The following is a 26,584-nucleotide window of genomic DNA, read 5'->3' as shown; positions in this document are numbered from 1 at the left end:
CCACTCTATAAGCTAATGTCTCAATCTTCTCTGGAATCTCAAACGGTCCTATGAACCTCGGACCGAGTTTGCCTTTCTTGCCAAATCTCATAACACCCTTCATATGTGCTACTTTAACAAATGACCACGCAAACTCTAGCTCTCTTCGTCGCTTATCGGCGTAGCTCTTTTGTCTGCTTTGTGCAGTCTTCATCCTATCTCATATTTTGATTACTATCTCCGCTGTTTGATCGATCAAGTTCGGACCAAATTCCCCTCTTTCACCAACCTCGTCTCAATGTATCGGTGATCTACTCTTCCTTCTATAAAGTGTCTCGTAGAGAGCCATTCATATAGATGACTGATAGCTATTGTTATAGGTGTACTCTACTAGAGGTAACTTCGGCTCCCAACTTCCTTGGAAATCGATCACACAAGCTCAGAGTAAATCCTCCAAAATTTGAATCACCTTTTCGGACTGACCATCGGTTTGAGGATGAAACGCTGCACTGAACAACAACTTTTTCCCTATTGCTGCATGCAGACTCTTCTAAAAGACGATGTGAACCTTGGATCTCGGTCAGAAACAATGGACACTGGAATCCCATGCAGTCGGACTATCTCTCGAATATACAGCTCTGCATATTATGTCATGGTGAATGTCGTCTTCATAGGAAGAAAGTGTGCTGATTTCGTAAGATGATCAACTATAACCCAAATGACATTGAATCCCTTGATAGTCCTTGACAGTCCTACACAAAATCTATAGTTATATTTTCCCATTTCCACTTGAGAATAGGAAGTTGCTTAAGCTTTTCGGCTTGCCTCTGATGCTCTACCTTAACTTGCTGGCATGTCAAACATTCGGACACAAAACGCAAGATGTCTCGCTTCATGCTCGGCCATCAATACAATAACTGCAGATCCTTGTACATCTTCGTACTTCCAGGATGAATGGAGTACGAAGTATTACGAGCTTCCTTCATAACATCTGCTCTCAGTGAATCGCCACTAGGAACGCAAAGTCGATCTCGATATCGAACTATGCCATCCTCCTCGTAACACAGCTTCCGACCTTTATACTCATCTCTCAGTCTCCATTTTTGTAACTGCTCATCAGAAGACTGACCTTCTTGGATTCTATCCCTCAGAGTCGACTGAACTGTCATAGTAGAAAGATTCGGGGCCTCGCCACTAGCATACACTGCAAGCTCGAATCGCTGAATCTCGGACTACAGTGGTCTCTGAAGTGATAATTAAGTAATAAATGTTGTCTTTCTACTCAATGCATCTGCAACTACATTAGTTTTGCCCAGATGATAGATAATATCGCAGTCGTAGTCCTTTACCAACTCTAGCCATCTTTTTTGCCTAATATTCAACTCTTTTTGGGTGAAAAAGTACTTCAAGCTCTTATGATCAGTGAAAATATTGCACTTTTCCTCATATAAGTAATTTCTCCAAATCTTCAATGCAAATACTATTGTTGCGAGCTCTAGGTCATGAGTTGGGTAATTCTTCTCATGAACTTTCAATTGTCTAGATGCATAAGCTATCACTCGGTCATTTTGCATCAAGACTGTGCCTAAACCAAGCTTCGAAGCATACATATAAAGAGAATACTTTCCTTGCCCTGATGGCATCAATAGAACTGGCGCTAAAGTTAAAGCTTGCTTCAACTTCTCAAAACTCGCTTGGCATTCGGGTCCCCAAACGAACTTCGTATTTTTCTTCGTCAAGGCGGTCAAGGGTACCGCGATAGTAGAGAAACCTTGAATGAGCTTCCGGTAGTAGCTGGCTAGACCCAAGAAACTGCGGATCTCGGTTACGCTCTTCGGTACCGACCACTCTCTAATTGCCTCGAATTTGCTCGGATCGACCTCAACTCCATCTCTAGAAATAATGTGGCCTAAGAACGCCACTTTCTCAAGCCAAAACTCGCACTTGCTGAACTTAGTGAATAATTTCCTATCTTGCAATATTTGTAGCGTCGTTCTCAAGTGCTGACTATGCTTCTCTCGGCTCTTTGAGTAAATTAGAATGTCATCTATGAAGAGTATAATGAATTGATCTAGATACGACTGAAATACGTAATTCATGAGATCCATGAAGATCGCTGGCACATTGGTCAACCTAAATGACATGACCATAAACTCGTAGTGCCCATATCGAGTCCTGAAAGCTGTCTTATGAACATCAGATTCCTTCACCTTTAGCTGATGGTATCCCGAACGAAGATATATCTTCGAGAAAATCGATGCTTCTTGCAACTGATCAAACAAGTCTTCGATTCTAGGCAAGGGATACTTGTTCTTGATGATGACTCTATTAAAGTCGTACACTACCATCCTTCTTCTTCACAAATAATATATGTGCGCCCCATGGAGAACAACTCAGGCGAATGAAACCCTTGTCCAGAAACTCTTGTATTTGATCTTTCAGCTCTTTCATTTCGGTGGGTGCTAGATGATAGGGTGCCTTAGAAATTGACACAGTTCTCGGCATCAACTCAATAAAAAATTCCACCTCTCGATCCGGTGGAATGCAAAAAACGTCATTAGGAAAGACACTAGGAAAGTCTCTGACGACCTCAACATCCTCTAGCTTCTGACTGACGGGAGCAGACACTGAAATAATACATGCTAGAAAAGCTTGGCAGCCTCGCTTCATAAGTTTCTCATACAGATGCAGGAGATAATGTGCAGCATTTTCTTGTTCCTCGCTACCTCAAAGACAAAAGATTTCCCGCTGGGCGGTCGAGTAGACACTGACCTCCGCCGAAAATCTATCGAAGCTCCATTCAATAATAACCAATCCATGCCAAGAATGATGTTGAATTCAGGCATTGGGAGTCCAATCAGATCTGCCCGAACCACATTTTTTTGCAAACGAAGCTCTAGATTCTTCACAATGCTCGAAGTGACCATTTGATCTCCAGAAGGAATAGAAACCTTGAAGCCCAATTCCATATCCTCGGGTATAATCTTTAGTCGTTTGACGAATGTCTCGGATATGAATGATCGTGTAGCTCCCGAATTCAGCAATGCGTAGGTAGCTACACCTAAAATGAATATCTTTTCTGCGACAATTATATCATCAAACCCAATCATGTTGATACTTAATGAATTTATATTATTAATTACCCTTAATTTCTCAAAAAATTTCATATTCACTACAAGAAAAAAGCTAAACGACAACGGATAAAATCCGTTGTCGTAGACACTGCTACAACTGTTGTAATTGGCAGTGTTGTTGAAAGTGTGTTCTACGACAACGGTTTTTAACTGTTGTAGAAACTCATATTAGCGACAGTTTCCGAAATTAGCGATCGTTTATACCGTCGCTAAGTCGCGACGGATAACAACTAATCATCGCTAAAATTGGCGACTGTTTTCTATATTCCATCGCAAAATAGCAACAGTCTAAATTTACCGTCGCGAATATGAGCGACGGAATAAGCTATACCGTCGCTTAAAAAGCGAAAGTTAAGATAAATACCGTCGCTAATGAGCGACGAGATTATTAACAACATCGTCGCTAATTCCGTCGCTATGTTTTAAATGCATTAAAAAAAATTATTTTTATATTTAGACGAATCTGAAAAAAAACAACTTTTAAAATCTTTTTAAGCTAATAATCATAACTAACAGATAGAAATTTAACAAAAATGAAATCATAACAAACAGAAAGAAATTTAACTTAAACATAAATCGTGAAAAAAAAAATTATAAATAAATCGAAACTAAAAGCCTACAAGAGAGAAAATGTATGTTAGAAATGGGAGGGGTGGAGAAACTGGACCGAAAACGAAAAATGTGCGACGGTCGTTCAAAATTCGTCGCTATTTTGAATCGGCGACAGTTTACGCCTGTCGCTATTTGCGACGGTTATCAATAACTGTCGCCAAAAAGCGACAGTGTTTCACGAACCGTCGCTATTTACGACGGTTTAAGAATAACCGTTACCATTTTTAAATCGGCGACGGTTTTATAAACACCGTCGCTAAATTAAATCGGCGACTGAAGGAGCAAAACCGTAGCAAAAGTTCAAATAAAGCGACGGTTTTTGCCTAAACCGTCGCTATTTTTAACAACGGCTCCCTAAAACCATTGTCATTTCTTAAAAATATCACACTAATCCACAACGGTTTTCGTGAACCGTTGTCGTTTCTCTAAATAAACACGCTAATCGACAACGGTTTTCGTGAACCGTTGTCGTTTCACCAAAAAAACACGCTAATAGACAACGGTTCTAAAATCCGTTGTCGTTGACCCCCAAAAACACGCTAAAAGACAACGGTTTTGAAAAACCGTTGTCTTTTGCTTTTTAACAACTGTTTCACTACTACAAAATATGCATTCAACCACACTAAAAAGACAACGATTTTATCAAAAAATCGTTGTCTTTTGCTTTTTAAAAACGGTTTCACTACTACACAATATGCATTCAACCACACTCAAAAGACAACGATTTTATCAAAAAATCGTTGTCTTTTGAGTGTGGTTGAATGCATATTTTGTAGTAGTGATTTAACCTTAATAATTTTTGTAAATTGAATTTTAAACCCTTTAAAGTTTTGAAATTTATCAATTTGTTCCAAAATTTTCGAAAATTCGCATTCTAGCCCAAATAAATTCTAGATTAAATCAATTTCAGCCCTGAACTTTCGAAAAATATTGGTTTGATCCCTAAAATTTCAAAAATTGCGAAGCATTTCCTGTTATCAAGAATTTTCAAAACATCCCCAAAACTTTTTATAATTTGCAATTTAGTCCCTGAATCTTTGAAAATTCCATATTTCACCCTAAAATTTTCGGCCCTCTCAATTTTAGTCCTCGGACTCTTAAAAATTTTGGACTGACCCTTGAAGTCTTGGCCCTATGAAATCTTGCCCCATAAATTTTTGGTTTTGCACTTTAGCCCTATACTTTCGGTTTTACAATTTGGTCACTATAATTTTCAAAAAATACCATACATGCCCCAAATGTTTTTGATTTTTCCATTTCCAAGACTTAAAATTCTTATTTTGGTTCAATTCATTTCTTTACATTATCAAGGCTTATATTTTATGCTCAATTTCTATAATTTCAATGTTGTCCCTTAAATACAACTATAGTAGAGTATGCAACCTATTTTCCTCTAAGTTTTTTATTATCCCAATCAAATCCACTGACCAATTTAACATTTCATGCAATAATACCAATATAAAAATGTTAAACAACTATGTTGTCAGTGATCAAAGTCGTGTCTTGCTCTGCTTCAGCCTCCTCAGTATGCATCACATAAGCTTTGCCAACAGTTGGTGCTTTCTTCTTTGGGCAATCAGCAGCTTTATGTCCTTCTTCCTTACATATGAAGCACTTGTATGTTCCCCACATGCACTTGCCAAAGTTGGATTCTGCTGCACCAGCTTCTTCACTTGTCCTTGGGGCTTTTGCTGCCCTTGAGCTTTCGGAGGTCTCGTAAATTGCTTCTTATTCAGCTGCGAGTTCTACTGATGTTGCTGCCTCTTGTGCTCCATCTGGAAGTCAATGTCTTTCAGGGCTTGCTCAGCTTGGTGTGCACAGGAAGTGGCAGATGCATAATCCTCTGGTTGCATCTACATCACATTACAGTGTATAGTAGGTTGAAGGTCATCCATTATTGCTTCAGTTTCTTAGCAGCATCTCTAGCAATAAGGGGCACAAATTGACAACCCTATCAAACTTTCTAACGAACTCAGCCACAGTCATGTATCCTTGACGAAGAGTCATAATTCCATCTTCAAGCATCCTCGGACGTCAGCAGTAACCATAAACATAATATGCGGAAAACTAGCGACGGTCCTCGGATTATATGTACCTTCAGTCCAGCCAATTCAATCAAACCACAATTTCCTTCGACCTAGGCCCTAAGCTCGTGGACCAGACATAACCGACCCTCCTAAGATCTATACCAGACCCCTTAAGACCAATTTGGACCAGCCATAGCGAGCCATGCACGAGGACGTGCATGGTCCTTCCTCTTGCATGCGGCCACGGCTAGGTTGTCCCCTAGCCATGCGCCCCTCCTCTCCTAGCCTCTCTAGCCTAGCGTTGACCACTCTGGCTTGAGTCTAGGACCCTCATGAGCCCAACCCCTTGCCTTGAAGGCACCTCGCGCGGCCTCTCCCTCTTAGCCTTCCAAAATCATGCCCTAGGTTGTGAGAAACCCAAACCAACGTGTGGCCTCCTCCTAGTTCTCGTCCAGCCTTGAACCGTGACTCTTAAAAAACACACTGAATTTTGTCCCTTTTTATGTCTATACCATGGCAGCCCCTTAGTGCATCAAGGACATGAATTTAAAAGCATAAATACTCAAGTTTCATCATGTGCAAGCTATAAAAATTATAATAAAAGGTGTGTATCATATTTTTCATGTAAACATGATTAAACATAACACACATAATATGGTGTCAAAGATGAGTGAAGGAAGATTAAGGCGTGCATTTGCGTATTTCGCGCACAAAAAACAACTTGTGATGCGAAGAACGTCGATGGAGAGACGGGGATGAAACCTTAGCTTGGTGAATTCCCTTCAAAACTTATGTGAGTTTGCTCTCAAAAACCATGTGTGTGCGTGTGTGTTGCTGATGGAGAGTCCTAGGGTTGCTTGGCGTGGGGCGTGTGATTTAGTGTGTGTGGGTATGGTTTTGGGGCTTATTTTGATATAAATAATAAGATAAAAATTTAAGCCCAATAACATAGCTATAATAGGCCCATTAGATAGCAGGAAAATTATTTTGTTAAGGGAAGTTTTCGAAAATATTATCCGAGTTCCCAAAAAGTCCCTATTTTCATCAAAAATGATTACCGGTTAACAATACGACTCAGCGCGTAAAAAAAACATCAAAATTTGTCATTTTTCGAAAATATCATTTGAAATATACCATATATTAAATAATTAAAAATAATAATTTAATAAAAATATTTTCCCTTTTGGTGGTCCTTGGTCTCATTCCTCGATTGCGTCTCGAATGACATTTAAAGCAATGTTTTATGTATTCTAATAGAAAACTACATTTTAAACATGTAAATATGCCTACCATAATTAATTCATGCAATTAAAACAATTTAATTAGTCATTTTTCATTTTTCCTAGATTTTCTTGCAGTTGAATTACGTTATCGCATTTTGGACCTTACATATTATTTAAGGCAAATGCAATGTACCTTAAATTGACCAGTGTTGAGATTACATCCGATAAATTTGGCCAAGTTATCTTGGGTACGTCCAACATACTCAGACGCCTACATCTTAGAAAAAATATTTATCCCAAATTTCTCTTGCGGAAAAGTAAAACTGGATGGATACTTGACTCTTGTATTCGCCAATCCCAAAAATCCTGTGTAGTGAATACTGATGTGGCGACATAGATTCCGTGTTACGTCTTGACTGTCATTCCTATTGGATGGGACATGATGAAGAAACTCCTCTTCTTCAGTTTTTTTTGTACAGATCTCCCTCAACAGATCATGAACTCCAACCGTTTCGAGTTTCCTATCTAGCTTTTTCTTGCTCACTAAGATTAAACTTCTATTCACAAGATCCTCCAAATATCCCTCCCCCACATCTTCTAAGCATTTAGAATAATCACCTAGTTTAAGAAATCTCTCAGCAACCCACGTCTTGATTAGTTTGGAAATGTTAGTTTCCGAGTCTTCTAGAAATGCAGTCATGTAGAGGAAACATGGTTTTAGGTGAAGAGGCAACCAATATGTTCGCACAAATTTTTTTAGATTGCGGGAGTTCCAAGTGCTAAAAGCACCAATTTATGCAAAAAACGTAAAAATCTAACTTCTACAAATCAAACAAAAGTGAGTTCTAAATTCGATCATTAGTTTTAATCTCCTAAACTAATATGCACCAAAATGAAGGAAATTTATGTTAACGACGTTAGAAACTAAAGAAAACAAACTCCCAACATGATTTTATTTCTATAAATAACTAGAAATCAGCAAATATGAAAATTGCAACAAAACTTGCTGAAATCTGGAATGGAAAAAATGTAAAAGTTCTTAAATATGAATAAAAAGATGAAATTACTTGAACTAAAAGACTAAAAATTTGTAGATTTGCTAATGGAGCATTGTTGAGTGATGAATTGTTAAGTCGTGTTTTATTCTTTCTTTTTGTTGACGAATTTCTTTTTCTGCAGACTATTGGATGGTTTCCTTACTCTTCCCACGATTCATGATCTTCCCATGTTTCTTTGCACGATCTTTTCTTGGTTTGGTGCTTCATGATTTATCAAAATCAATTTGAATTGATGGACTTCCTCTAATATGTCTGTTAATATAAATTGATGGGCTTAGACGATTAAATTGGGCTCACAAAATTTTAGTCCAAATAAATGTCCACCACAACATTCTCAATGTTTGTGTTTAGTTTCATATTATCGTTTTATTCATCTACCACCATTAGGCTCAAATATTATTTTGGAAATAGATAATTCATTTTGGGCCGAGTAGCCCAATTAAAGTCCCACCATTGAATTTTAAATCAAAAGAAGACAACTCTCGCTCATCTGTTGTCTTCACTAAATCTTTTTTTTTTCTATAAGGAGCCCCAGTACAAACCTCTCATTACTTTCTCATTTAAAATTCACATTTCCAAATCAAAAGCCCTAGTCCCAAAGTCTTCATGCTGATCACTGGAATCCTAATCTGTTAGGTGAGTTATTATTTAATGGGGTGCGGCCCACATTAAATTAAATAATTATAAAAAACATATCCCACATCGGTTTTGTTGATAAAGTTGAATGAAGGAATTAGTTATAAATAGAGCTCAATTCTTTCAGTTATTGTATCCCAAATCAAAAGCTTTTTAGCTTTGATAAATAGAGAGTGCATAGAAAAAAAGAGTATATTTTTTTCTTGAGTGCGGGAATTCTCTTGTGTAAGTTAGAGAAATTATTTTCTCGGTATACTCAGGTTGGGAGTGTGAGAAATATTGAGTGTATTGGTGTATACACTTGTTGTAATATTTCTTCCAGTTATAAAAGTTGCAGTGCTCCGTGGACGTAACCTATATTGGGTGAACCACGTAAATCTTTGTGTTCTTGTTGGTTATTTTATTCCGCAAGTTTTGGGTACTATATTATCATCGTGGTTGGCATCACTTCGGGTGTAATTCCCCAACAACTGGTATCAGAGCCTTCTTGTGAAAATTCTTAAGAATTCTGAGTATGCTCTGTGGTTGCAGCTTTGTCTGATCTTCCACATCAGAAAAGATTTTTTAGATTTTTTGCTAAGGCAAGAGAAGTGATGGCCGGAGATAATGGATCGGGACCGGGAATCAACAAGTTCGACGATACAGATTTTACGTTCTGGCGACTGCAAATTATTGGTTATTTGTATAGCAAGAAGTTGCATCAACCTCTATCTGGAAAGAAGCCGGAAAAGATGGAGGATGATGCCTGGAAGCTTCTTGACCGGCAAGTGTTAGGTGTAATACGATTGACCCTAACGAAGAACGTAGCACATAACGTGGCGGAGGCAAAAACAACGGAGGAGATGATGTCCATTTTGTCGGACATGTACGAAAAGCCATCGGCAAATAATAAAGTACATCTCACGAAGAAGTTATTTAACTTGAAGATGAGAGAAGATGCATCGGTGGCTAAACACATCAATGAATTCAACACGATTGTTTCACAGCTAACATCGGTTGAAATTAAATTTGATGATGAGATATGGGCACTTATTCTTTTGGCGTCTTTACCAGAAAATTGGGAACCGATGCGGGCAGCGGTTAGCAACTCTGTTGGAGAAATAAAGCTGCAATTCAATGATGTCAGATATCAAATTCTTGCTGAAGAAGTTCGCAGGATGGATTCTGGTGAAGGAACATCATCAAGTTCTGCTCTAAATCTCGAGAATAGAGGAAGGGGCAGGAGTGGCGAAAAGAGTGTTAACCAATGGCATGGTAGATCCAAGTCAAGAAATGGAAAAGACAAAAGCAACTTTGAAAAGAATGTGAAGTGCTGGAGCTGTGGTGAGACTGGTCACTTGAAAAATAATTGCAGATCAACAAAGAACAATGCTAATGTTGTTACTGAAGAAGTACAAGATGCTCTGCTATTATCCATGGAAAGCTCGGTTGATTCTTGGGTTATGGACTCGGGAGCTTCGTTTCATACAACTAGTAATCGTGATGTATTCGATAATTACATTGCGGGAGATTACGGAAAAGTTTTCCTGGCTGATGGAAAACCTTTGGAAATAATTGGTATGGGTGATGTGCGGATGAAGATGACAAATGGATCTGTCTGAAAAATCAACAAAGTAAGGCATGTAACAAAATTGACACGCAATCTGATCTCGGTGGGACAGCTCGATGATGAAGGCCACAATGTGACCTTCGGTGATGGTTCTTGGAAAGTGAAAAAGGGAGCCATGATTGTTGCTCGAGGAAAGAAAACTGGAACACTTTATATGACTTCCAGTTTGACAAATAAATTAGCGGCTGTGGATGCTGGAGCTAATTCAAGTATATGGCATAGTAGGCTTGGGGATACGAGTGAGAAGAGAATGAAAATGCTTGTTTCAAACGGAAAGCTACCGGAATTAAAGATCGTTGAAAACAAGCTGTGTGAAGCTGTATTTTTTGGAAAGCAGAAAAAAGTGAGTTTTTCAAAAGAGGTTAGAGAACCGAAATCGGCAGATTTGGAGCTGGTACATACTGATGTATGTGGACTATCTCCTGTGACATCCCTTGGAGATCACTCAAGATATTATGGCACTACTGTTGACGATTCGAGCAGGAAATTTTGGGTTTATTTTGTGAAAATAAATCGGATGTTTATGAGACCTTTAAACAGTGGGAGTTAGCCATGAAAGATGTGATGGATTCACTGCCATCCAATCACATGTGGGAGTTGTCAGAACTTTCTGAAGGTAAAAAGGTTTTACATAGCAAGTGGGAGTACCGGTTAGAACATGACGGTAGCAAGCGGTACAAAGAAATACTTGTTGTAAAAAGGTGAAAAAGAAGTCATTGGTTACACTGATATTTTCTCTCTGGTTGTAAAGTTAACTACTATCAGGAGTGTACTTGGATTGATGGTAAAAGAAGATTTACATCTGGAACAGTTAGATGTAAAGACGAGGTTTCTTCATGGTAAGATAGATGAAGAAATGAATCAATCACAGGGATTTGAAGTACGAGGGAAAGAGAAAATGATGTGCAAACTTCGGAAGAGCTTGTATAGTCTCAAACAAGCTCCAAGACAGTGGCACAAGAAGTTTGATAGTGTAATGAAAAATGATGATTTTCTAAGGTATCAGGCTGATCACTGTTGTTATGTGAAGCTTGATGGTTATTATATCATACTACTGATATATGTAGATGATATGTTGATAGCAGGAGCTTGTCTGGAGGAGATTGATAAACTCGAGAAAGAGTTATCAAAGGAATTTGCTTTAAAGGATTTGGATGCTGCAAAACAAATCCTTGGAATGAGGATCCTTAGAAATTTGGTTAATGGAGTCTTGAAGCTTGATAAAATTTCTGGAAGCAAGAATCCAGCTGATATGCTCACGAAGGTTGTTATCATTGAAAAACTGAAGTTGTGTTTGACTTCAGTTGGTCTTCTGGACTAACAAAGGAGGTATGAGCTGCTGCATTGATGGTGTGAAGACATGATTGGAATCAAGTCTTCAAGTGGGAGAATTGTTAGGTGAGTTATTATTTAATGTGGTGGGGCTCACATTAAATTAAATAATTATAAAAAACATGTCCCACATCGGTTTTGTTGATAAAGTTGAATGAAGGAATTAGTTATAAATAGAGCTCAATTCCTTCAGTTATTGTATCCCAAATCAAAAGCTTTTTAGCTTTGATAAATAGAGAGTGCATAGAAAAAAAGAGTATATTTTTTTCTTGAGTGCGGGAATTCTCTTGTGTAAGTTAGAGAAATTATTTTCTCGGTATACTCAGGTTGGGAGTGTGAGAAATATTGAGTGTATTGGTGTATACACTTGTTGTAATATTTCTTCCAGTTATAAAAGTTGCAATGCTCCGTGGACGTAACCTATATTGGGTGAACCACGTAAATCTTTGTGTTCTTGTTGGTTATTTTATTCCGCAAGTTTTGTGTACTATATTATCATCGTGGTTGGCATCGCTTCGGGTGTAATTCCCCAACATAATCACCCTATTTAGTTTTAGTTTCTTTCTTTTTGAACAGTGGTAGCAGCTGGATGAGCCACTGCACTTTCCGGAGACGACGTTTTATGACGAAGTGCATTTTATTTTAAAAGAATAACAAGATGACAAAAGAGGTTTCCCGATAGATTTTGAAACCTGAGAAAGACTATTAATCATATGAAGCGCCAAGGAAGCAGATTTTTATTGTTGCTTAGTTTCAGTAAGACGCCGCTGACCAATGACGATAAAAAACTAATTCCCTTGAGAAACCATGCGAGTAAGAGAAAATAATTGTCTTAGACCCCGATTCTTTGCCATTTTTCTAAAGAACATGATGATAGTCTTGAGGTGGGACTTGTTGAATTGGTATACGACATTAGACTTTGGCATAAATTCAAGCTTCTGCTTGAGGGCTTTCCATAACCATGTGTGGAGTCAACACAAAATTAGAATAGGAGTCTGGATTATAAGCAACAACAATCGAATAAGAAGTTAATGGCGCTCTTCCGAACTGAGCATGGGAGGTTTGCATCCGGTTCAGCCATCACAGATGCGCTGCTTCGCAGCTCTGCTTGCTCTAGCAATATCAACCGTAAGAACTCACTCCTGACAGCCCCATTTACTATTTCGCTGTCAATTGGTTCAACTCCCCCTTCGACCGAGAGTATTGCTTTGATGATCCCTGTTGCAACTTCCGTCACTCCACACGTTCATTCTCCATCCTCTATGGTCATTGTTAACTTTCTTGCCTTTTTCTTGAATCTTATGCAATAGGCTCCGATTTCTTGGTCTATGAAATTAATCAATACATTATTTGGGATTTTTTTGAAAGATGATTATATGCAATTTCTTGTTGCTTTATAGGAGGAGTATTTATTTATTTTTTTTTGTTTTTCGTGATTCATATTGAGTCGCTCTGGCGTCATGAAATCAAATTGTACGTTCTTACATGTGTGAGGCCCAATAACTATAGGCCCAGCCCATTTCTCATTTTATTTATTAAACCCATTTGATAGATGAATCAGATCGCTCAAATCCAGAAGCTTTTCCCCAGCCTTGCCGTCGCCTTTTCTCTTCTTCTTCTGCAGCAAGCGTGCGATGCTCACAGCGGCCAGATTTTTAGTGTAGCGGCGTAGCAATCTTCTTCCTCCAGTATATTAGAGTCTTTCCTACCTTGAATTGGAAGGTTACGAGCTCGATCGGTCCTATTTTCCAGCACTGTGCGTGAGCTTCGATTCGGTTCTAGGTAAGATTTTCGGCTTCAATTCTTAGTGGTATTTTGGTGGATTAGTTTGTATAGTAAAGTACTAAGCTTTCCCCTAATTTCCAGCTCGTTTTTCAGATCGTGAACAGTGTTTCCGGCGACATTTTCCGGCGAGCCATCTTTGCGAAATTACCGTTGTGTATTCTAGTTTCGTTTATTGAGGTATTAAGCTTGAATTCAGATTGTATAAGGTTTATATAGGCTGCCCGGATTTCGAATTTTAACCGAGCCGATTTATTTTGGTTTAGTCATTTGGAATGCATTGTATTGAAGTGTATAGCGAATGTATATTGTAGGTTTTATCGTTGGACGAGTTCATCAGGAAGTCCTTAAGAATTTACCGTGGTATTGGAAGTTGTAATTGAGGTACGCTCAAACCTAAATGATTATGACGCTTATATTGACGTGTAAGAATATTCGGTGAATGTTGTTTGCTATTACGTGCTTTGAATGTTTACTCTGATGCATTCATGCATAAATTATATTGACATAACATATTGAGCCTTGACTCCTTCGACGGCGATTTATGTTGATTCTGTTGAGATATATTGAGTCATCAGAGGGACGAGTGGGTTAGGATTAGCCACATTCCCAGATGACAGCTAGGGACGAGCGACTTAGCTACTCGCATTCCCGATGCTACGTGCATGGACGAGCGGCGATTTGATGCTGCATTCCTGGCACGGGTGGCCACTGTTACTGTTGATGATGCTATTCGTTTGGACTCCATTTGGTATCCGTTATTCCATTGTTACCATTCATGCATCGCATATCATTGCATTTACTTGGTATTATTACATGTCTTTTATATACGTCGTGATTTTACTGGTTTGTCGTACTGGGGTCCGACCCCTGTTTTCTTTTTATGTTGTGGTTGTTTTTGATGCCATAGCAGGTCATTCCAGGGGATTTGACGCGTCTGGTGGAGCGTCAGCGAGTGGTACCCAGTAGTCAGTCGGTTTGTGTCAGAGTTCCCAGATATTTATATATATTATGCTGGTTTGATACATTTGCCAGGGAGATGCCCTGTGTAGCTGTATGGTGATATTTTTTATGTTGTTTGGGATTTTAATTGTGGTATGTCGTGTCTAGTCCTGGCCAGTGCGGCTGTAGGATGTTTGTGTGGTTGATTGTGAACTTGATGTTATTTTCGAGCGTATATTATTGTTGTTGTGTTTTGAGATTTTTGGGATGTCCTACTTACGGGGAGGTCATGCCGAAATTTCTGTAGGCCCTAATGAACGTTTTTAAACTCGTTTTCGCTGTTTACACCAATTAATCCTTGTTGTTTGATAATTAAATATTAATTAAGTGCACGGGCCCTCACAGTTTGGTATCAGAGCGTAACTGGGATACGCTCGAATTATAGTCTAGGACACTCGAGTTTAGGCACAAATAAAATGATTGTGCATGTGTTTGATTATTTGCTCTTACTTGTTTGTATGTTTTGAATTAATTGTATCAGCATGACTAGAACGTATTAGTTTAAGTTTATGCTCTTATACTAGACCGATTATTTTGTTTCTGCCATTGGATTAAATCCTTGTGTCTTGTAGATGGCACCTGGACGTAAGGGTAGAAAAGGAAAGGAAGTTGCTCAGGAATCTGAAGCTCCTAATGTGAGAGGACTTAACGAGACTGAATGGGGAAGACGAGGTCGTCGTCCTCGCGGTGAAGCACGAAATGTTAACGTTGAGCATGAAGTGGATCAGTTGACTAGAGGAATGGGTGAAATGGAACTAGTGATATCCCGATTTCAGAACATGCGTCCTCCTCGATTCTTTGGGAATGAAGATGGTGAGAAAGCTGTAGCATGGTTAAAAAGTATGAAGCGTTTGTTTAATATGTTGGAGTACACTCCTGATTTGCAACTTAAGTTGGCTATTTGTCAATTAAAAGACCGAGCTCAGTTATGGTGGGAAACTACCGAGGAAGCTCTGAAGGAATCAGGTGAAAGAGTTACTTGGGATGTATTTTGCGCACAGTTTGCTCGAGAATATTCACCGCCTTCGTATTATTCGGCCAAGGAAGCTGAATTTAATAGATTGACTCAAGGTAACATGACTGTAGTGGAGTATGCCTCTCAATTCTCAGCACTTCTTGCCTATGTTCCTCATGTTGCTAGCAGTGATCGGAACAAGCTATCGCATTTTATGCAAGGATTGAATCGAACCATTTGCACTTTAGTAGTTGCTGGAGCGCCTGTTAATTATGCCGATGCTGTAGAGAAAGCCAAGAATGTGGAGGCAAGTCTACTTTTGGCAGAACCACAGTCAGTTCAACCAGGTTTTCCTCAGAGTTTCGGAGGCAATGTGCCGATGCCAGTTGGTGCACCACTATACCGTCCTTTACTGCCGTATCAGCCTTCGCAGTCTTATCAGCAACCAAAGCAGCAACACTTTAAGGCCAAAGGAAAACAGTTCAAGAAACAGAGTCGTAGTAGTTCTTCTAGTTCTGGCAGTCAGCGTGGAGGTTCAGTTGGGTCACCAGGTGGAGTATTTTGTGATCGTTGTGGTGGTAAGCATATCAGTACTCAGTGTACGGGAGTTCATGGATCTTGTAATATCTGTGGGCAAGTTGGACATTATGCTAGAGTATGTCCGAATGCAGCAAGACAACAATTTCAGCAACCTCAGTTTGGTCAAGGTTTCAGAGGACCAGCAACTAGACCTTTTGTTCCGACTCAGTCTTTTCAGCAGTCTAGCTATCCTCAGCCTAGAGGTTCTGTTCCGCAGCGTTTTCCAGGGCCACAGCAGGCTCAAGTTCATGCTCTAACTCAGGATCAAGTTCAAGACGCACAGGGCGGAGTTATTGCAGGTATCTGTCTTATTTTTAATCATCCTGCGCGTATACTGATAGACACAGGAGCATCTCATTCATTTGTATCTGTTGTATTTGTTGATGAGCATGAGATTGCTACTACTCCGTTGATAGATACTGTGTCAGTCTCTACACCTGCCGGTGTATGTTTGATGTCTCATGAGATAATTCTGAATTGTGTGATTAGATTCGATGATAATATTATGATAACTAATCTAATCAAGCTAGATATGTCTGACTTCGACTGTATTCTGGGAATGGATACTCTGTCAAATTATCGAGCTACCGTTGATTGTTTCCATGGAGTTGTCAGATTTAGACCGTATTATGGCAGTAAATGGAATTTTTACGGTAGTGATTCGCAATCACGTATTCCATTAGTGTCAGCAATGGAAATGTTTAGAATCTTGTCATCAGGAAATGAAGGATTCATGATCTATGCAGTTGATGCGACTCAGGGAAAAGGGTTTGAAGTTTCTGATATTCCTGTTGTCAAGGAATTCCCTGATGTATTTCCCGATGAGATTCCTGGATTTCCACCCCAGAGGGAAATCGATTTTAGCATTGAGTTGGTGTCCGGGACAAATCCTATTTCGAGAGCACCATATCGTTTGGCTCCAGCGGAATTGAAAGAACTCAAAGAGCAATTACAGGACTTACTGGAAAAAGGCTATATTAGACCAAGTATGTCACCTTGGGGAGCTCCGGTATTGTTTGTAAAGAAGAAAGACGGAACGATGAGAATGTGCATTGATTACAGACAGTTGAACAAAGCTACTGTGAAGAATAAGTATCCTCTGCCACGTATCGATGACTTGTTTGATCAGTTGCAGGGTACATCAGTGTATTCAAAGATCGATCTTCGTTCTGGCTACCATCAGCTTAGAGTTCGAGAGGAAGATGTTCCGATGACAGCATTTCGAACACGTTATGGACATTATGAATTTCTAGTTATGCCTTTTGGATTGACTAATGCACCAGCGGTTTTTATGGATTTGATGAATCGCATTTTTCGAGAATTTATAGACAGATTTGTTATTGTCTTCATAGATGACATTCTGATTTATTCAAAGACAAAGAAAGAACATCGAGAACATTTAAGGTTAGTCCTCCAGACACTAAGAGCAGCGCAATTGTATGCAAAATTTTCTAAATGTGAATTCTGGCTGGACAGAGTAGTATTTCTGGGTCATGTTATATCAGCTCAAGGAGTATCAGTGGATCCTAGTAAAGTGGAAGCTGTTATCAATTGGCCAACACCGACGAATATTTCCGATATTCGCAGCTTTTTGGGCTTGGCAGGATATTATAGGCGTTTTATTGAAGGATTTTCTATTATAGCAAGGCCTATGACCCAATTAACGCAAAAAGATCGACGTTTTGTGTGGACTGATGAATGTGAGTCAAGTTTTCAGACTTTGAAGGAAAAGTTGACAACAGCTCCAGTGCTAGCTTTGCCATCAGGCTCAGGTGGATATGTTGTTTGTTCAGATGCATCTCTAAATGGACTTGGTTGTGTTTTAATGCAAAATGGGCGAGTGATTGCATATGCTTCTCGTCAGTTGAAACCGCATGAGACCCGATATCCAGTTCATGACTTAGAGTTGGCTGCTATTGTGTTTGCATTGAAGTTATGGCGTCATTATCTGTACGGTGAGCAGTTTGTGATTTATTCAGATCACAAGAGTCTTAAATATCTTTTCTCACAGCCGGACTTGAATATGAGACAGCGTCGATGGATGGAGTTGCTTAAAGACTTTGATTGTGAGATTCAGTATCAACCGGGTCGAATGAATCTTGTTGCAGATGCCCTCAGCAGGAAAGTTCAGAATGCTATGCTGACATCTTTGACTATCTCTAAAGTTCACGAGCACTTGGGAACTTCAGGATGGACTTATCAGATCAGTGGAGACTACTTTGTAGTATCATCTATTCAAGTTGAGCCACAGATTTTGTCCAGAATCAAAGCAGCACAGAGGACTGATCCGCACATTCATAGATTAAAAGAATTGTCTCGAACAGGTCAGACAGAAAAGTTTAGTGTTGCCTCAGATGGTAGTCTGCGCTTTAATGGTAGACTTGTGGTTCCTAATTTGTTAGATCTGAAAGAAGCTATACTACGGGAAGCACATTGTAGTCGACACAGTATTCACCCAGGAATTCGAAAGATGTATCATACCTTGAGAGCTCATTACTGGTGGGAAGGTATGAAGAAAGATATTTCTCATTTTGTGGCTAAATGTTTAACGTGTCAACAGGTTAAAGCCGAGAGAATGAGACCTGGTGGAATGTTACATAGTCTTGAAGTGCCGCAGTGGAACTGGGAGCACATTGCTATGGATTTTGTGACACATCTACCTCGTTCTAATCGTGGTTGTGATGCGATTTGGGTGATTGTTGATAGATTGTCTAAATCCGCTCATTTTATTCCATATGATCGTACTTGTACTTATATGAAAATGGCGAAACTGTACATTGATCATATAGTGAGATTGCATGGTGTGCCAGTAACCATAGTATCCGATCGTGATCCAAGGTTTGCTTCGAAATTTTGGGGAAGTTTGCAATCAGCTTTGGGTTCAAAGTTGGCTATGAGCACCGCTTATCACCCACAGACAGATGGTCAGTCAGAAAGAACCATCCAGACTTTAGAGGATATGTTACGAGCAGTAGTGATGGATTTCAAAGGTGGTTGGCAAGAATCATTGTCTTTGGTTGAATTCTCTTACAATAATAGTTTTCAGGCAACAATCGGTATGGCACCATTTGAAGCTTTGTATGGAAGAAAGTGCAGATCGCCGATATGTTGGGAAGATGTAGGAGAAAGACAGATGTCAAAACCAGAATTTATTCAAGAGATGAAAGATAAAGTTGAATTGATCAGAAAAAGGATGAAAGCAGCCCAGGATCGTCAAGCCAGTTATGCTAATAAAAGGCGTAGACCTTTAGAGTTCCAAGTGGGCGATTATGTTTTCTTGAAAGTATCACCATTTCGGGGTACTATAAAATTTGGACATAAAGGGAAGTTAGATCCGCGTTATATTGGTCCGTATGTGATTGTTGAGAGGATTGGCACATTGGCTTATCGTTTGGATTTGCCGCAGAGTTTGTCTTTGATACATAATGTGTTTCATGTATCTATGTTGCGGAAATATGAGCCAGATTCGTCTCATATCTTGAATGTTGAGGATGTGGAGTTGGACAGTTCCCTTAGCTATGTTGAGCATCCAGTGCAAATTTTGGACCGCAAGGAAAGACAGCTCAGGAGCAAGACGATTCCACTAGTTTTGGTACAATGGAGTAGGTATGGAAGAGAAGAATCCACATGGGAATTAGAGGCAAAGATGTTACAAGAATGGCCTCATTTGTTTGAGAATATAATGAATTACGCGATGTATTCTGAATTTCCTATGTATTATTAGACGTAATGTTGCGGATATCAGTATTTTATTTGTTAGATTTAGAGGACGAAATCTTTTTTTTTAGTGGGGGAGAATGTGAGGCCCAATACCTAAACTAGGCCCAGCCTATTACCATTTAATTTTAAATAACCCAACCCATTTGTTGAGTATAGCGCACAGCAGAGAACAGAAATCCCTTCTTTTCCACTCCAGTAACCTATCGGCTTTTCTCTCTTTTCTCTGGATTCATCGCGTCGCACCGCCAGTGGTTGGAAAGTAGTGCAGCAGCTTAGCAACTTTCTTTCTCCCTTCTATTAGAGTCTTTCTTGCCTTGAATCGGAAGGTTACGAGCTCGATCGGTCCTGTTTTCCAGCACTGTGCGTGAGCTTCGATTCGGTTCTAAGTAAGATTTTTGGCTTCAATTTTTAGTGGTATTTTGGTGGATTAGTTTGTATAGTAAAGTACTAAGCTTTTCCCCTAATTTCCAGCTCGTTTTTCAGATCGTGAACAGTGTTTCCGGCGACATTTCCGACGAGCCATCTCCGCGAGATTACCGTTGTGCATTCTAGTTTCGTTTATTGAGGTATTAAGCTTGAATTCAGATTTTATAAGGTTTATATAGGCTGCCCGGAAATTTAATTTTTACCGAGCCGATATAAAATGTTTTAGTCAGTTGGAATGCGTTGTATTGAAGTATATAGTGAATTTATAATGTAGGTTTTATCGTTGGACGAGTTCATCAGGAAGTCCTTAAGAATTTACTGTGGTATTGTAAGTTGTAATTGAGGTACGCTCAAACCTATATTATTATGACGCTTATATTGACGTGTAAGAATATTCGGTGAATGTTGTTTGCTATTACGTGCTTTGAATGTTTATTCTGATGCATTCATGCATAAATTATATTGACATAACATATTGAGCCTTGACTCCTTTGACGGCGATTTATGTTGATTCTGTTGAGATATATTGAGTCATCAGAGGGACGAGTGGGTTAGGATTAGCCACATTCCCAGATGACAGCTAGGGACGAGCGACTTAGCTACTCGCATTCCCGATGCTACGTGCATGGACGAGCGGCGATTTGATGCTGCATTCCTGGCACGGGTGGCCACTGTTACTGTTGATGATGCTATTCGTTTGGACTCCATTTGGTATCCGTTATTCCATTGTTACCATTCATGCATCGCATATCATTGCATTTACTTGGTATTATTACATGTCTTTTATATACGTCGTGATTTTACTGGTTTGTCGTACTGGGGTCCGACCCCTGTTTTCTTTTTATGTTGTGGTTGTTTTTGATGCCATAGCAGGTCATTCCAGGGGATTTGACGCGTCTGGTGGAGCGTCAGCGAGTGGTACCCAGTAGTCAGTCGGTTTGTGTCAGAGTTCCCAGATATTTATATATATTATGCTGGTTTGATACATTTGCCAGGGAGATGCCCTGTGTAGCTGTATGGTGATATTTTTAGGTTGTTTGGGATTTTAATTGTTGTATGTCGTGGCTAGCCCTGGCTAGTGCGGCTTAGGATGTTTGTGTGGTTGATTGTGAACTTGATGTTATTTTCAAGCGTATATTATTGTTGTTGTGTTTTGAGATTTTTGGGATGTCCTACTTACGGGGAGGTCATGCCGAAATTTCTGTAGGCCCTAATGAACGTTTTTAAACTCGTTTTCGCTGTTTACACCAATTAATCCTTGTTGTTTGATAATTAAATATTAATTAAGTGCACGGGCCCTCACACATGCGTATCTTGTTCTGCTTTGACTTTCAAAGGAGTTAAAAAAGCGGTGACTGGTTCCTCCATGGTGGTAGACACTGTCGTGTTATTCTATGTTATTTTTATGTCTTTGTAAATGTCTACATGTCACCTCCTTTCTTTATTTGCGTATGTTGAACTTTTGCAGTGAGTTGGGTGGTTTGGTGTTGTACTGTTGTCTGACCATCCATTAGCCTTTACATCGTGGTTTTGGTACAATGACCATTGTTTGTCCTTATTACATGTATCTAGGGAAAAATAATTCTTGAGTAACTTCTTGTATGTATGCAGTTATTTTTTTATCCCAACCGAACTACTGGTTCCAATCTTGCATAATCGAAGATAATATGTATGCATTTTTGTTGTTCTAATGAAGTGTGGGGAATTACTTTGCTCATGACTTTATTGACTTACACGTTCGTGACTGCTATGATTTCTCCATCTCTGACCACTTCAGCTATACCAACTTTATCATGAAAATTTTTTGCTCCATCTATATCTACCATTGCTCAAACCGGTTTTTCCGATGTTGCAGCACCCATTGTCGCCTCGGTTTTGGCTACCCTCGTTGCTCAATCTCTTGCACATACTAAAATAGGTATCCTTTGAATCTTGTGGCTCGTTTATTTTGTACAAGTGATGTATGTGACTGTTGTAAGACATTAGTTAACCTTTTTCATTTGTATTTACCATTTGACTGAAGGGAGAGTTTTATGTATAATTGTATTTGTTGCTTCGATATCCAATTCTGTCCACCGACGAAATGAGGCCAAATCTTCTAAGATATCTGCCACTGCCAAAGACAACTATGAACTCCCTTAAAGTTTTTATCTTACTTTGTTATCATATTTACACGAATTTACATGTTTCTTGTAAGTTTTGGTTGATTACGAGTGACATTGAGCTGAGCAATGGTCATGGTTTGGCGCCAGCTCCGCGATGATTGACACGCATGCATTGATGAATTTTTTGTGCTCAACATATATCAATGAGTTTGCAAAATAAGTAACTCTGACCTTATGTTTGAACTTATGTTCTGCATTCACTCGAGACACTTTTTTCCCTTCATTAGCTTATATGCATTTCACTTTAGTCGGACCATTTTTTCGCATACATCTTTATGCATTGAACTTCACTTGGGTCCCTTTCCCACATACATTTTTATTTACTGCTCTTGCATGCGATGGCTCTTCTTTATACTTGTTGACTGATTTTTTGATATTGTGGCTGTTAGATGTTTGTTGAGGAGTGGAGATAAGTTTGTATGTGCTGTTGGATGTTGGAAGGGAGTTGTTCTATCGGTTCTTATATCATAAGCCAATTAAGTCAATTCTCTTCTTCCATTTCTAGTTATAGCCATAAATTGGCCTAAAAACTATCCACTTCTGATTATTTCTTCAATTTATTTCATGACAAATCAATTCCGATTATTTCTTCAATTTATTTCATGACAAATCAAAACACGTCCAATCTGATAAAGGTGGCCTAATGACAAACATCATTGAAACATTTTCATCCTTGGATAATAAGAAGCAAATATTTGAAATAGTGACCTAGGGCTTACTTGGAGTGAAGTTCTGAAATAAAGTAAAAAATATTTGTAAAGGTGACTAAAAGCATACTCTATACATGATGAAACTTTTAAAAATGAGAAGCTAACCCGCATAGTATCCTAATCATGCTCTTTCTTCTTCTTTATTTCTCTTATAGTTGGCCAATGCAAGCCTAACTTCCCACTTCCATGCCATCTTCTGTATGTTTTTCAGGTAGCTTGGAGGCCCATCCCATTAGTTTTCACTTTGCAAATAAAAACAAATTAACGAAAAGGGCTAGGTAAGATCCACTAGAAGACTTTGATTTATACAACTACTTGTACAANTGGTGGGGCTCACATTAAATTAAATAATTATAAAAAACATGTCCCACATCGGTTTTGTTGATAAAGTTGAATGAAGGAATTAGTTATAAATAGAGCTCAATTCCTTCAGTTATTGTATCCCAAATCNAATGTCTTTGTGCAAGACTGTATTTGGGTGGTGGTGGTGTGTGTGTGAGAGAACTAATCTCTGAATATAACACGAAAATGTTCTCACACACTGAGGGAATTGTGCTTTTAAACTAAGCTGATAACACGATGAAGTGTTCCCTCTAGGATGATTGCTTCTTGTAAGCTGATATATAATATGCGTGCCTTTTCTTTTCTCTCTTTTTTTTTTTNCTATATTGGGTGAACCACGTAAATCTTTGTGTTCTTGTTGGTTATTTTATTCCGCAAGTTTTGTGTACTATATTATCATCGTGGTTGGCATCGCTTCGGGTGTAATTCCCNTCCTCTAGGATGATTGCTTCTTGTAAGCTGATATACAATATACGTGCCTTTTCTTTTCTCTCTTTTTTTTTTCTTTTTCACTACTCTTAATTGGTCTTCACTTGTAACGTCCCGAAAATTTGAAGGTCCACGTGAACCACATACATACAAGTTATTAAATTTCTTTGGTATTTTATTAAAATTCCTTTAAAGAATTAAATGCATGTTTATTTCATTAATAAGTATTTTGAAGTCATGGTTTATTTAAAGTTCATGCATTAAGAATTTAAGTTGCATTTCGCGCTCGAACGAGGAATGGAGACCGGAGAATTATCAGGAAAATTATTTTTATTACATGATTAATTTTTATTAATTAATATAAGATGCTTTAAATGTATTTTTCAAGAAATGGGCTTCGTTGGGTATTTTTACCCGTTGGAGAATATTTTTAATTGGTACGTAAATTTTATCGAATCGGGGGACTTTTTGAGGGCTCGGGCAATAATTTCAAAAACTTACCTTAATGGAATATTTTTTGGGAGTGTGTTTGGGCTTGATGGGCCTATTTTTAAGCTTAGTGGACTCAAGGCCTTCTTTAAAATTTTTAAATGCAATTAAGGTCCCATTATCTTATATTTAACTCTTTAAAATAATACCCTAAACTTACCTAAACCTATTATACCTCTCATCAGCCGACACCACTCCCATCCAGCATCCTTCCCTTCGTCACTTTCAGAGGAAAATAGCAGCAAGGCTTAAGCCAAGCTCATTCCTTCAAGGAAAATTTCTCCGGCGCTTCCCCGACGTTTGTTTCTTCGACGTTCCTACATAGAATTCATCAAGGCATGCTTTGTATCATTCTTTTCTCATCAAACATGCTGTATATATTCTGTTATTTGTGCCATGCATGTAGACTTTATAGATATTGCATGATTCAAATGCCTTAGCATTCGGTGGTTCATGGTTGTTCATGTTCTTTGCTTAACTCCCGAATTTTCTGGTTTTTGCTGTGTAAGGGCTGCTGTATTACATCGTTAGGGAGCTGTTATCATCGAGGAGGAGGGGGTTTCTATGCTGGAGTCGAAGGTTTCTGGAGTTGTTGGGAGATCCGATCGAATGGTGTCATGGGTGGTTGTTACGGCTAGATTGGAGTGGAGAGGAAGAGTTCCGGCTGTAGGGGAGCCTAACCAAGCCATGGTTCATCCCTTGAGGAGGTTCGGACATGGCCAAGAAGGGCTCAACAGCAGCTGGTCGCATCCTAGGGGTGGTCTAAGTGGTTGCGTCGAGTGGGGGCTAGTTGCCGAGGGTTGCTTCCTTGTGCGTCTTGTAGTGTGCGAGGGTTGAGGGCTTGCATGGGGTTGTAGGCTCTTTTCAATTGAGTCCAGTAGGGTCCTAGGGAGGACTAGGCGAGGTCGAATCATGGCTGATCCTCGATGGTTGATGAAACGTAAAATGAATAATTTATTATATGTTAAAACCTATATTTTAAAAATTTAAGTTTCATTAAAATTAAAAAATTATGGTATTTTAGTATTGCTTGTTTATATTTAAATATCTTACTAAATATGTTTTATTTTCAGGTTTTCTATGTGTTGGTAAAATAATGATAACTCAAGCTACAAAATTCAAATGGAGGTGATTCAAACTTGTTTGGAATTCTTGAGAAATTATCTACAACTTTACAGAAGACATAATTGGCTAAAAAGTTCATTAAGATGATCAAAATGTGCAAATATCAAAAGGAGGACAGATTTACTTTTACTATGACCAGCTTATAGTAAAAAAATCATAAATAATTCAATATTTAACCAAATGAGGTGAACCAAATGGCCAAATTCATCTACCGACAATGCCCTACATGTTTGCTGTTTTGAACAAAGTCAAATTCAGAGATTTAAGTCGTGGAACATAGCATTGGAAAAAGGGTCATGGAATTGAAGTTTGAGGAGACAAAAACTACTATTATAACTACGTGTCATTAATAAAATTTTTGACCCTTTTTCTAATTTGGCCTATAAATAGAGGCCTTGTGCTAGCTTGAGAATCATTCTATCCCCTTGTAAAATATAGTGTGTGTGTGTGTGTGTATAAAAGTTCTAAGTTCCAATATATTTTTCATTTTCCCAACTATGAGTGATGATTTTAGTATTGATCAAAAATAAGCTCATGGTAAGCTAAATCTATTATGTCAAGGTGAAGATGATGAATTCTTGGTGAAGTAAGATTGTTTATATTTTGTATATTTTTTCTTTATTTCTTTTCATTTAGCTAAATTTTTTTTATTGTAGGTATAAAAATGAATTATTTGTTGTTATCAATTTACATCAAATGTTTGATACCATTGAAGTGATTATCTTGATTTTTTGTTTAAATTTTGATACAATAAATATTTTGTAGGAGCAAGTGCTTACTGCTTTACCAAAAGCTATAGCTGGTGGTAATGGTGCAACTCAAATATTTTAAACCGCACAGCAACTTAAGCACCACGATTCGATCGGTCTACCAAGCAGGGACAATTATTGCACCCAACAATCTCCCTCCCAATAATTGCACTCCTTGTAATCAATGGGAATCGAACCCGTGACCTTGGCTTTGATACTAATTGTAGGACCGAGTGCTTAACGCTTTACCAAAAGCTATAGCTGGTGGTAATGGTGCAACTCAAATCTTTTAAATCGCACAGCAACTCAAGCACCACGGTTCAATCACTCTACCAAACAGGGACAATTATTGCACCCAACATATTTTTAAAAATGAAACGTAAACTTCATTATTCTTCTATTTATTTTAAATTATTTTAAAGATATAGTTTTTTTTTAAAAAAAACACAAAAATAGAACGTAAATATCATTATTCTTCTATTTATTTTAAATTTTATTAAA

This window comes from Primulina huaijiensis, chromosome 13, assembly GCF_012295235.1.
Source record: "Primulina huaijiensis isolate GDHJ02 chromosome 13, ASM1229523v2, whole genome shotgun sequence".
NCBI lineage: Eukaryota > Viridiplantae > Streptophyta > Magnoliopsida > Lamiales > Gesneriaceae > Primulina > Primulina huaijiensis.
Note: the sequence above shows the minus strand (reverse complement) of the source record.